This window comes from Gopherus flavomarginatus, chromosome 2 (genome assembly GCF_025201925.1).
Source record: "Gopherus flavomarginatus isolate rGopFla2 chromosome 2, rGopFla2.mat.asm, whole genome shotgun sequence".
In the NCBI taxonomy this organism is placed as follows: domain Eukaryota; kingdom Metazoa; phylum Chordata; order Testudines; family Testudinidae; genus Gopherus; species Gopherus flavomarginatus.
Window position 1 is genome coordinate 177,192,110 of NC_066618.1, and position 13,637 is coordinate 177,205,746.

The 13,637-nt window shown below is 46.3% G+C and overlaps 1 protein-coding gene across 8 annotated transcripts in view; it reads left to right on the forward strand.

Annotated features, from left to right (window-relative positions):
- Window positions 1–7,350: 7,350 nt before the first annotated feature.
- The window catches only part of EXOC2 (exocyst complex component 2), a 204,346-nt gene continuing 198,059 nt past the window's right edge, over window positions 7,351–13,637 (forward strand). For 5 of the 8 annotated variants that reach the window (XM_050939918.1, XM_050939915.1, XM_050939921.1 and 2 more), the window contains exon 1: window positions 7,353–7,449. The gene's annotated coding sequence lies outside the window, so the exon portion shown is untranslated. Of the gene's footprint in view, window positions 7,450–7,743; window positions 7,859–13,637 lie in introns of those variants that run through there. The other 3 variants (XM_050939917.1, XM_050939920.1, XM_050939919.1) reach the window with 2 other exon arrangements.

Consider the following 13,637-nt stretch of genomic DNA (forward strand, 5'->3'; position numbering starts at 1 on the left):
GCAGGGGAGTGATAGATGGCGTGCATATTCCAATTCGAGCAGCAGACCCCATAGCACATTAATCAGAAGAGGTATTTTTCTATGATTCTCCAGGCACTTGCATGCATCTTTCGGAACACTGGCCTGTTCAGGAATCTGCAAGAAGAGACTTTCTTCCTGAACCAGAAGATCACTGTAGTATAGGCTGACCAGATAGCAAGTGTGAAAATTCAGGACAAGGGGTGGGGGGTAATAGGCACCTATATAAGCAAAAGCCCCAAATATCGGGACTGTCCCTATAAAATTGGGACATCTGGTCACCCTACCGTAGCGGAAGTCAAAATGCCCATTATGATCCTGGGAGACCTTGCCTACCCCTTAATGCTGTGGTTTATGAAGCCATACACGGGGAACCTCGACAGCAGCAAGGAGCAGTTCATCAACAGGCTGACCAAGAGCAGAATGACTGTGGAGTGTGCTTTTGGATGTTTAAAGGCCTGCTGGCCCTGCCTATATGGAAGGCTGGTTGTGGCCGATGACAATATTCCTATGCTTATAGCTGAGTGCTGTATGTTCCATAATATTTGTGAAGGGAAGGGTGAAAGCTTCACTCAGGGCTGGGCCACTGAGGCTCCACTCCTGGAGGCTGAATTTGAACAGCCAGAGTCCAGGGCTATTAGAGGGGTGCATTGCGGGGCCATAAGGATCAGGGATGCCCTGAGGCAGCAATTTGAAACTAAAAGACAATAATATTTGTTGCTCTACTCTGCTCTACAATATTTGTGCAGTGATTGTAATGCTAGGAAGTGATTGTGATTGGTGCAGATGGTGCACTATGAAGGTTTAAGAAAATTGCCTGCTGCTTTGCAGGGCTCCGTTTGCTTTCAATTAATGGATTAAAGATTGCTTTCAAACCAAAACAATTTTTTTTATTAAAAAACAACCACCAGAGGATAGAGACAAACAAAAAACCACAGCAGCACTATGGAGGATGGGGGGAAGAGAAGGTCCCCAGAGGAGGAGGGATCCCAGGACAGTTAAAGATTTGTGTATATCCAGGTATCATATGCAATGCTTGTCCTTTGGAGTACAGTGCAGCAGGTACTGTACTTCAGCAGGGCTAAACTGCAGAGAGACAAATGTTGAGTGCAATGGGAACTGGGAGTTCGCAGGGCTGGACTGTGACAGGGCAGGAGTAGAATGCCACGGGTACAGACTAGATCCAGGAGATTGATAAGAATGTTGGGAGGGCACATGGGAAAGAGTTTTGTGATAGCAGCTGCAGGAGAGGGCGGGCACAGAGCTGCTCGGTTTGGAGTACTAGTAGTGTCACACCCCAATTGTCCCCTCCCTCAGGGAGTCCCCGGGGAAGGCAGATCAGCATTGTATGTGGCTAATGCTGTTGTGAGCATCGCAAAGCATTCTGGGGAAGGTCAAAGGTGTGTGAGTGGGGAATGGAAGATTCCTTTGCAAGAGTATGAGAGGCCAAGGTGGTGGGGTAAAGAAAAAGCAGAGAACGGGTTAACTCGGCACTTTAGTTAGCTCCGTGTGAAGATAAGACGCTGACCCCAGCCCAAGGTCATGGGCTCATCGAAAAATCTACAGATGAGAAATCTACAGCTGCCCAGTCGTGAGAAGAGGAGAACTAAATGGACCAAAGTTGCAAAGATAGCAGCAAAAACAGAGCGAATGAGGTGGAGACAGTGAAGGCCAACAGAAGGGAAAACAAATTCTCTGGAGCCAGTGTGTTTTGGGCAGCCGAGAAGGCCACACAGCAAGCCGATTGAGACTGGTACAAAGAGCACCAGGCACAGAGGGTCCTGGAAAAGGACTCCCCGAAATGAACCTAGGACTTAAAAACCCTCCCAAGAGCTGGAGCAATTAGGAGATTACAGCGGATTGCTCGGATGACCTGGGCCCAGGGCAAGAACTTCTGTCCACCTCTCCCCCTCCTCTTCTTACTCAGGTCTGGCCAATTTTGGGTAGTGCGTATGTGAATACGAAAGTGGGTTAGGGCTTGGGGCTCTAATGCTTTCTTTCTTCCCGAGTGACATGGGAGCATTCCCAGCACACTCTGCTGTATTTTTATTATTTTATTAATAAAACTTTAAAACTTAGATCCTTGGTGTGCTTTGTCATCTCCTCCTTGAAAAGATCCTGTGGCCCAGCCTGATCAACTGAGGCCCAGGCAGATTGTCACAGTAGCACCTGGAGCGTGTCTGCTTGGCACTCCATAACCTTTAAGAGCCGCTTCGTGTCTTCATTCTGGCGTGCCACATTCTCCTTTCAGTCCCTCTTCTTGCTGTCCCGCCACTCCTTCAGTTCTTGTTTTTCGGCCGTGGAGTGCATCATGACATCATGCAGAAAGTTCTTCGTGGCCACTTTCTAATTCTGCGTATCCGTTCAGCCAACGATAACAGAGAAGGAGGCTGGGCTCCCAAGGTCATATCTGCGAAGCCAAAATGCAATATTTTACAGAAGTAGTATTGTTTGCAACACACAGACCACTGATTCAATGATTTAAAACAGCCACTATTCACATACCTGTCACTAACTAGATGACCCCAGGCAAGTACACAGGAGCCACAAGACTTCCAAAATGGTGAGTAACCGCAGGGGCAGGAGCAATCAGTGTTCCAGGACTGTACCATATACTAGGCATGTGGCTCCTGGGGAGAGACAGCACTGTAGGGGGAGCCTTATAATCATTAATGTCCTTGCATTTTCCAGATACGGAAGATATCTCACTGCTGAGGGTGAGCAGGGACTCAAGGGAGGGTCTTTTCCAACACTACGGCTTCTGCCCTGGCCTTTATGCATCTTGCCTATGTGCAGCAATGGTCCCCCCCCGCCCCAGTGATGGCAGAGTGGCGCTGGAAAGTTACCCTTAATGGGCAAGAAACAAAGCAGCTCTGCCAAAGAACGTGCGGCAGCAGATTGCCCAGTATCTCCATGACAGTTTCATGGAGATCTCTAAGGCAGATTCCCATGAAGTGAGGGAGTCAATCAACACCCTGTTCCGCCACTCAGACTAAGCATGTAGAGGTACATGCATCATACAGACACAAGTCTGCTTTCTGCAACCCTTCTGCCCCCCAACAACTCGCTTCAGCGATTCCCAAAATCAAAGCCACTTACTAGGGGCCTCCTCTCCTGTTTGCGCTTCACCAAGCTCCGACAGCTGTGACTGGCTAGCCTCCTCTGGGGTAGAGAAGAGCTCCTGGCTGCATGCATCTCTGACCTCCAAGTCGTCCTCCGAGATCTGGGATAAGGGTTTTCGACTTCTCGAGGGCTAATTTTAAAGAGTTAAGGAAATTAGTTAGGGAAGTGGATTGGACGGAGGAACTAGTGGACTTAAATGCGGAGGAGGCCTGGAATTACTTTAAGTCGCAGCTGCGGAGACTGTCGGAAGCCTGCATCCCAAGAAAGGGGAAAAAAACCATGGGCAGGAGTTGTAGGCCAAACTGGATGAGCAAGCAACTCAGAGAGGGGATTAGACAAAAGCAGAAAGCTTACAGGGAGTGGAAGAAAGGCAGGATCAGTAAGGGAAGCTACCTTGGTGAGGTCAGAACATGTAGGGATAAAGTGAGGAAGGCTAAAAGCCGCATTGAACTGGACCTTGCAAAGGGAATCAAAACCAATAGTAAAAGGTTCTACAGCCACATAAATAAGTAGAAAACAAAGAAAGAAGAAGTGGGGCTGCTATTCACTGAGGATGGAATGGAGGTTAAGGATAACCTAGGCATAGCCCAACATCTAAACAAGTACTTTGCCTCAGTTTTTAATAAGACTAGTGAGGAGTCTAGCGATGATGGAGGGATGATAAACGGGAATGTGGATATGGAAGTGGATATTACCGCAACTGAGGTAGAGGCCGTACTTGAACAGCTCAATGGGACGAAGTTGGAGGGCCCGGACAATCTCCATCCGAGGATATTAAAGGAACTGGCGCGTGAAATTGCGAGCCCGTTAGCGAGAATTTTTAAGCAATCGATAAACTCGGGGGTTGTGCCGTATGACTGGAGGATTGCTAATGTAGTTCCTATTTTTAAGAAAGGGAATAAAAGTGATCTGGGTAATTATAGGCCTGTGAGCTTGACGTCTGTAGTATGTAAGGTCTTGGAAAAAATTTTAAGGGAGAAAGTAGTTAAGGACATAGAGGTCAATGGTAATTGGGACGAATTGCAACACGGATTTACTAAAGGTAGATCGTGTCAAACCAAACTGATCTCCTTCTTTGAGAAGGTGACGGGTTACTTAGATAAAGGAAATGCGGTAGATATAATTTACCTAGATTTCAGTAAGGCGTTTGACACGGTTCCGCATGGGGAACTGTTAGTTAAATTGGAAAAGATGGGGATGAATATGAAAGTTGTAAGGTGGATAAGGAACTGGTTAAAGGGGAGACTCCAGCGGGTCGTATTGAAAGGTGAACTGTCAGGCTGGAAGGAGGTCACTAGTGGAGTCCCTCAAGGATCGGTTTTGGGACCGATCTTGTTTAACCTTTTTATTACTGACCTTGGCACAAAGAGCGGGAATGTGCTAATAAAGTTTGCGGATGACACAAAGCTGGGGGGTATTGCTAACACGGAGAAGGATAGGGATACTATTCAGGAAGATCTGAACCACCTTGTAAACTGGAGTAATAGAAATAGGATGAAATACAATAGTGAAAAGTGCAAGGTCATGCACTTAGGAATTAATAATAAGAATTTTAGATATACGTTGGGGGCGCATCAGTTGGAAGCGACAGAGGAGGAGAAGGACCTTGGGGTACTGGTTGATAGCAGGATGACTATGAGTCGCCAATGTGATACGGCTGTTAAAAAAGCAAATGCGATTTTGGGATGCATCAGGCGGGGTATTTCCAGCAAGGATAAGGAGGTGTTAGTACCGTTATATAAGGCGTTGGTGAGACCCCATCTGGAATACTGTGTGCAGTTCTGGTGTCCCATGTTCAAGAAGGATGAATTCAAACTGGAACAGGTTCAGAGACGGGCTACTAGGATGATCCGAGGAATGGAAAACCTGCCTTATGAAAGGAGACTCAAAGAGCTTGGCTTGTTTAGCCTGGCCAAAAGAAGGCTGCGGGGGGATATGCTTGCTCTATATAAATATATCAGGGGGGTTAACGTTAGGGAGGGAGAGGAATTATTTAAGTTTAGTACTAGCGTAGGCACGAGGACGAATGGGTATAAACTGGATATTAGGAAGTTTAGACTTGAAATTAGACGAAGGTTTCTAACCATTAGGGGAGTAAAGTTCTGGAACAGCCTTCCGAGGGAAGTAGTGGGGGCAAAAGACTTTTCTGGCTTTAAGACAAAGCTTGATAAGTATATGGAGGGGATGTTATGATAGGATCGTTAATTTGAGCAATTGATCTTGGATTATCACCAGATAGGTCTGCTCAGTGGTCTGCGGGGAGATGATGGATGGGATGGGAACTGAGTTACTGCAGAGAATTCCGTCCTGGGTGCTGGCTGGTGAGTCTTGCCCACATGCTCAGGGTTTAGCTGATCGCCATATTTGGGGTCGGGAGGGAATTTTCCTCCAGGGCGGATTGGCAGGGGCCCTGGAGGTTTTTCGCCTTCCCCTGTAGCGTGGGGCACGGGTCGCTTGCTGGTGGATTCTCTGCAGCTTGAGGTCTTCAAACCAATTTTGAGGATTTCAATAACTCAGTCCTGGGTTAGAGGTTGTTATAAAATTGGATGGGCGGGGTTCTGTGGCCTGCCTTGTGCAGGAGGTCAGACTAGATGATCATATTGGTCCCTTCTGACCTATGAGTCCTCTGCCTCTGGGTCCCCTCCTCCTCCACATCCTCATCCAAGATTTCCTCCTCCTGGCTTGGTCCACTCTCATCTGGCACATGAGCCACCGAAGTATCCACAGTGGTCTTTGCAGTGGAGATGGGATCACTACCGAATATCGTGTCCAGCTCTTTGTAGAACTGGCAGATTGTGGGTGCAGCACCAGAGCAGTGGTTTGCGTCCTGCGCCTTCTGGTAGGTGTTCTGCAGCGCCTTCAGTTTGACCCTGCACTGCAGTATGTCCCGGTTATGGCCACTTTCTGTCATGCATCATGAAATCTGTCCATAGGTATCATAATTCCTATGGCTGGACCACAGCTAGGACTGGACAGCCTCCTCTCCCGAAATGCTGATGAGGTCCAGCAGCTTGGCACTGCTCCAAGCTGGAGATCACCTGGTGGGTGGAACAGGTGTGGTCACCTAGAAAGATGCGCTGAGACCGCTGCACACATCACCGAGCAAACAGGAAGGGGACTTTCAAAATTCCCAAGGAATTTAAGCGGTGGGGCTCCTGGTTGGTCACCTGAGGGCAGGGCAGTAGAGTTCAAACAGATGACCAGAGAGGTGAGAACAGGCATTGTGGGACACCTCCTGGAGGCCCACTGCAGCACTGTAATCAACCAGGGTGTATACGCTGACACCACAGCGCAATAGCTCTGGTGCAGAAAGCCTTTCGTCAGGGTGGTTTCTGTGCACTAAGTAGCTTGGCAGTGTGTACACCTCAGGAATTACACCACAGAATTTTACCAGTGTAGACAAGGCCTTATTTTGTTTACTTTATTTTAATTAATTTATTCTAAACTAAATCACGGTAAGCCCCTCTTAAACCAAACTAAGAGTGTTCATAGCAGGGTTTACATCAGATTAATGAGAGTGGTTTAAAAACTGATTTAGGTTAAACCAATATAACTTTCTCAGGTTGAGAACCTCTTCCCAACAGGGACTTGCCCGGGCTCATCTAAAAGTGTTTTTAAAAATGAATAAATTAGGCACAACTTTGGATGAAAACTAGGACATGGGAAAACAAAAATCCAACCTCCTGCCTCCCCAACAGGACCCTTATCAGACCTTGATTTATACAAATCAAGCCAGACGCCCAGTTTGAAACAAAAAAATATGCTCAGTTTCAGGTTGCCTGTGCGCTGCATCCCCTGGCAGAGCTTTGCAGGAGCGGGCCCGGGTCCTATTTTGTTTCTCTCTCGCACTTTATTCCGACTCTAGGCAGCATGTCCCCACTCATCCCCGGTGGGTTTTTTTCTTGAAGAGCCTTCAGTGGGGCTGGACAGCGCCTGGCGCATCGGGGCCCGCCCTGCTGTCCCCAGCTCCCTACAGTGTCTCAAACCCAGCAATCCCAAGGGCCTCGCCCTGCACTTGAGGGCGAATGACCCAGCACCGGCACCCGCCCCCGGGGAGGGACCGAACGCCCAGGCACTGAGCTGGTGGGAGGGGGAAGGGGGAGGAGGAGAACAAGCGCAGGGGCGGGGCCGGGAGAAGGAAGCCGCGGCACGAGCTGGAGGGGCGGGGCTGCCGCTCGATTGCTCTGGCTCCGCCTCGCGGGCGATCGATTCATCCTGGCTCCACTGCGGCGGGCTGGCCGTGCGAGAGGCGGAGGCGCTGCCGGGAGGGCAGCTGTCCGCTGCTGGCTGCAAACACCGCGGCGGCTGGTGAGTGACGCGCCCCCCCCTTCCCCCAAGTCAGCGCGAGCCGGCTCTGACCTGCCCCCGAGCTGCGGAGCAGCCTCCCTCCCCGTGCCTCTGCGGATCCTGCCCCCACCCCCCCGGGGGGTCTCACTGCCGCTCGTGATAACGATCCGGATCGGGCCGTTGGGACCCGCCCGTTATCCTGCCCCCGCTGGGCGCTGGCTCTGTGCGGGAGAGGCGACCCCCCCCCCCCCCGCTGTGACGGGTGCGCTGGGGCTGCCGGAGGCTCCTCCTCTCTCTGCCTGGCACAGTGGCGGATCCTGCGAAGGGCCGGAGGAGCGCAGGTTCCGGCTGCAGTACGCGGGGCCGGGTCAGAGCGTATTCGGATCCAAGCCGCTGTCATTTGCAGTGTGGGCGCGGCCCAAGCCAGAAGGTCTGTGTAGTGCATTAGGGAACACGGCTGTGAGGCCTGGGTCTGGCTGTGGGACCCACATTTGCAATGAGCGCTGGCTTGGAAACACAGGGTATGTCAACACTGCAGTTAGGCATCTGTGGCTGGCCCTTGCCAGCTGACGCATGCTGGGGGGGCTCCTGCTAATTGTGTTGTAGATGCTTGGGCTGAGGTCTGGGACCCTCACACCTTGCAATGTTGTAGAGCCTGGGTTGCAGCCCAAGCCCAAATGTCTACACTGCAATTGAACAGCTCTTAGCCTGAGCCCTGTGAGTCTGAGTCAGCTGGCAGGGGCCAGCCACAGGTGTCTAATTGCAATATAGACATACCCACTGAGTTCATAAACCCAGGTCCCAGAGACCTGGTTTTACAGTGCAGTGTAGACATACCCTTATAGCTGGCCACATAATCATTGATATTTTGTCAACTTGGCCACTGACCAATGTGTTTCAGAAGCAACCTGAAAGATGCAGCTGAGGCTGCAAAGTGCTGTCATTTCTGTGATGCTTTCAACACTTTTTTGTTCACCTACTTAATATCAAATCTTGGAGGTTGATATTAAAAAAACATGTTTTTCAATTAAATGGAAGCTCTTGTTCAGTTTTTATTACATCTCTGTCACTACAGATGTATTCTTCACTGAAGAGTGAAATCATTGATACTACAAACCCTTTACATTCTAGAGGCCCCATAAATATCGTACATGGGCAAGTAATGGTGTTTGTTCTTCATTGTAAGCTACAGTTGAGGAGTACGTGATTGTACTTCCATACTTCAGGCAGCCTGGAAACCTTCAGAGCCCTGGCTCTGTAGCAGGGAGCCTGGAAGTTCTGATAACTCCAGCTCTCAGGGTTTCCAGACTCCCTGGCCAGCTGGCTGCCTGACTCTCAAGGGATCTGACTTCTTATGCTGGGAGAGCTGGGCAGCCCAGTGAGCCAGCTGGTCCAGGAGTTTTGAAGCCCAGAGATTCCTAGCCCTTGGGCAGTCCGCATCCAGGCAAGGATCTCCAACAGTTGCCGATATAATTTGTGTCAGTTTCACTGCTGCCCACTCTTGAATAGCAGTGGTGAAACAATCATGTCCCTTTCACTGAGCATCTGTGGGGATCAGGGAGCATATTTTGTTTGGGAAACATCATTTTTCAGGGGAAGAAAATTGGTTTCAGTCTGAAGTGGACCAAAACCAAATTTTGAAATGATGGCATTTCCAGTGAAGCAGAATTTCAATGAGCTCTGCTGTAAAGGGGTGTGTGTGATTTTTTTTGATGAAGCTGTCAAGATAAGCATGGTAGTAGCCCTGTATATTCTTTACCAAGTGTATTAATTAGTTTATATCCTTGATGACAGGTGAGTTAATTAGCATATTTGCTTACTCTAATAACATCATTCAATCATGCAGACTTTATAAAAGTCCTTCAAACTTGGCTGTTTCATGGTGTTGGTAAATACCTTTTCTTTTGCAAGCTTTATAAAGTCTGCTGGGGAGCTCATAGACTTTTGAGATGCTTAGAAGACTGTAGTAAATAACTAAAATTAACCATCCATTCATCTAGAAAACATGTTTAGGAAATAGTTTTTAGTTAATTAAATTGATGAGTCTTTTAGGCCAGATTATCTTTTGATATAATCCCTCTTACCCAGTTACAATTTTTCAAAATTTAAGTGGCTTCTTGTCGAAGTACTGCATTTCTAAAATGCTATATCTAATTAACTCCAGATTTCCACACCAAAAAATGATGTTAACAGGAGATCACACATGACAAATTTCAGTCAGAAAGCTACTTATCTAGCTCAATTGCTCCCCTATTTTGCATTATAGATGCCTATATGATTTGAAGAGCTTATCTTCTACTAGCTAAGTAGGGTTGTATCTCCTCTTCCCTTTCCAGCCACCAATTCACTCCTTGTTACTAATCTTCATTAAAACCTTGTGAAGCTTTTAATGTTTTGTATTAAATCATGAAATATTCAGAACATTGTGATCTGAAAAGAATATAACACAAATATTGTTCCTCTAATAAATGTAGTAATGTTCATAAAGTTCTTTTCATTTAGGTTACTCCTACACAGCAAATGAAAGTGTACTTTTAATCTAACTAGTGCAGGTATCAATAGTAATAAAGATGTGGTGACATGGCTTTCAGTGCAGGCTACTTGCCACTGTATAACCCTGGTGGGACCCTGGGTAAGCTAGCCCTTGCTGAAGTCTGTGCTGTCATGTCTTTACTACTATTGGTACTCATTCTAGCTAGATTAAATCTAGGGTGGGTATGTTTACTTGCTTTACAACCATGTCTTCATTTGCTGTGTAGATAGAACCTCAGAATGTTTTGGGTTTTAAGATTTCTCATGGTCTTAAAACATGTTTACAGACCAGCATTGACAGTAGCTAAGGCAAAAGCAAACACTAAAGCAGGGTTAGGCAACCTATGGCATGCGTGCCGAAGGCAGAACGCGAGCTGATTTTCAGCGGCACTCACACTGCCTGGGTCCTGGCCACTGGTCCAGGGGGCTTTGCATTTTAATTTAATTTTAAATGAAGCTTCTTAAACATTTTAAAAACCTTATTTACTTTACATTCAACAATAATTTAGTTATATATTATAGATTTATAGAAAGAGACCTTCTAAAAATGTTAAAATGTATTACCGGTACGCGAAACCTTAGTTTACAATGAATAAATGAAGACTCGGCACAGCACTTCTGAAAGGTTGCTGACCCCTACACTAAAGGTTTTCGGATTTAAAATATACTGACAGTCTTGCCATAGTCCAGATTTAGAAATTTCTTTATTTGGTTGTATTTATGTATTCCTTTATGTGTTGGACCACTCAGCATAGTGAATATGATCCAAAGTAGTAAATAAAATAGGTGATTAGACGAGAGAGTCTACGTCATGAATCCTATCATGATGAAAATTGCAAAAAATAAGCAGTATGTAACACATTCGACTAATTTTTAAACATTTATTTAAATAGTTATGAAGTCGAAGTTTAAGGAAGCATATTTTCAAAAAACAAATCAGATTTAATTTAAATCTTATTTTAAATATATTTCTACTTATACAGAAATCTGAAAATATCAAAAATCCTGGTTTATCACTAAAATTCTAAATGTAAAGTTCAGAATATCTGACAGGATAGAAGGTTGAATGTGAGAGATGTTTTTAAAGTTGCATTATTTCAACTGCTAAATTATCTCAATTTATGTAAAGCAGCCTGGATGATAATTTACACTGCTTTTCTGTTTCCAGCAAAAACAAGCCTGTAAAGCAAAAAGATTGTTACTGCCCAGAACTACAAACTCTGAAAGGCTAGCATGTATACATACTTAGTAAGTTTTCTCTAAATGTATGTTGCTCACAGATGGAGTGACTTCATACCTGTGCTTCTGCTTTCCTAGTTGTTATATGGGAATAATGATAATGACTGCCCTGAAAAGCATGTTGAGATATATTGATGAAAAATGCTGTGTAAAAGCTAGTTGTTGTTATCATGTAGCCTTTACCCAGATGCTTTTTTCTAAAAATTGGTTGTTTGATCCAATGGACTGGTTCTTAGATGAGGTTTGTCATCATACGGTGTTATGTCCAACAGTGTCATGTAGCGACAATGAACCAGATCAGACCACTCCCATGATAAACCCTGTGAGAGGAGATCCTGAGGAAGAAATTTTCTTGAGGATCCCTCCACTGTTGGGAGGAGGTGACTTTTTTTCTTCCTCAAGAAAAAGCTCTTGTGCCCACCTTCCCCAAATCTACTGGATCCCCAGGTCCATCTGTTTGGAGGTCCAGAGTTTCAGGCCCTAGCTGACTCAACTCTAAATATACTAGCTGATATGGAGAGAAATTATGTTCATCCACCACTAGCCCTGCCTCTGGTCCATCCATACTTTCCTCCTCCATTCTGGCCTACCTACTTCTCTTCAGACATACAGTGTGCATTGTGGGCTCATGGATTGCCTTCCACAGTAAAAGCAAAATGGTGCTGTGGGAGGGAGGAGAACTGCCCTCTGCATGTTGATTGTGGGGGATGATCTCTGCAGTGATTTTAATATCATATAAAGTAAGTGAGATTAAAAATAAAATTTTTTTTTCCCCTTAGATATTAGGTAGTGCATATGCATAGTGGTAACTTTTCCAAGTTAAAGACTTAGAGTTCACATCCCATCCTCCTAACCTTAATGTAGCCAAAGGCACTAGTCTGTGTTTACAGTCGACAAACTATCAGTTGCAAAAATAAAACTGATTTCAAATTGAAGTATAAAAGCAATCTGAAAATTAATCAGTTTGTTTACATTCTTATATCTCTATATAGCTTGATAGAGGCAAAACCACCTGTCTTCTGGGATCTCATGTCAAAAGTCAGCCTTGGATACACTTTTTAATGCTAAATTACAAATTCTTGAAATTAGAGGTTTAAAATGGGAAGACTCAATTTACTTATAGAATCTTAACATCCTAGACAGCATATCAGTAACACGCTTAAAACAAACAAAATAAAACAAACAACACTATATTCCTCACCACTATATTTGACATATTTATTAATGTGTATTTTAAATGGATGAGTCTTAGGCATCTTCTTCAGTAGGAAACTGAATAATTTCAACTCTGTTTTTTTTTTTTAACAATAGAGATAATGATATGATGCTGACTGTTCAATGTAGACAAAAACAAGTTATGGTCAGCATTGTCAGGTAGTCATGGTAACCCTTCTGGCACTTGGGACCATGCACAATTGTGTTTATAAAAACCCAAAAAGTAAATCTCCCTCCCACCCACTCGCCCCCCGGTTTTAAATATGATTGAGCTTCCTAGTGAAGTAAAGCCCTAAAGAGGTCTATATTCTATCAACATCCAAGGAAACTGACAGTAAAATAGGGTCCTGACCTCCCAATCAGATTCACATAGCCAGACCTTGTGCGTGTGCATAACTGCAGAGTCAGTGTACTCTGGGCTATACTGTATACAAGAATCAGATTGCATTGTATCTGGATCTGACTGCAGTATTGGGACCTAAATGAATGTATAGGCCCCTAGAAGTGTGTTCAGGTATATATTTTAACCCTTTTTGGTTGAGCTTTACTGACTCTGTGTCATAATATCTGTAATAATATATTCTGTATTGGTGGTCTCCAACCTTTTTACGCCAAAGATAACTTTTTGAATCTAAGGGCAACCCAGGATCTACCCCGTCCCTTCCCCAAAGCCCCACCCCCCGTCACTCCATCAATTCCTCCCCATTGCTCACTTTCCCCCACCCTCACTGGGAGGGGGTGCGGACTTTGGGCTGGGGCCGAGTGGTTTGCAGTGTGGGAGGATGCTCTGGGCTGAGCCTGGGGCAAAGGATTGATGTGCAGGAGGGGGTGAGAGGTGCAAGCTGTGGGATGGAGTTTGGGTGAAGGAGGGGGCTCTGGGCTGGGGCAGAGTGTTGGGGTACAGGAAGGGTACAGGGTGCTGGCTCTCGGAGGGGTCTCGGCTGGGGTTTGGGGTGCAGGAGTGGGTATGAGGTGCTGACTGAGAGGGATTGGTGCTGGAGTGAGTGTTGGGGTGCAGGGTGCTGGCTCTGGCAGGGGCCTGGAGGTTGAGGTTCAGGAGGGGATTCGAAGTACAGGAGGGGGTATGGGGTGCTGGCTCTGGGAGGTGGCTCAGGGCTGGGGTTCAGGGTGCAGGACGGGGTATGGGGTGCTGGCCCTGGGAGGGGCTGGGGTTTGGGGTGCAGGAAGAGGTATGGGGTGCTGGCCCTAGGGGGGGTGCTGGG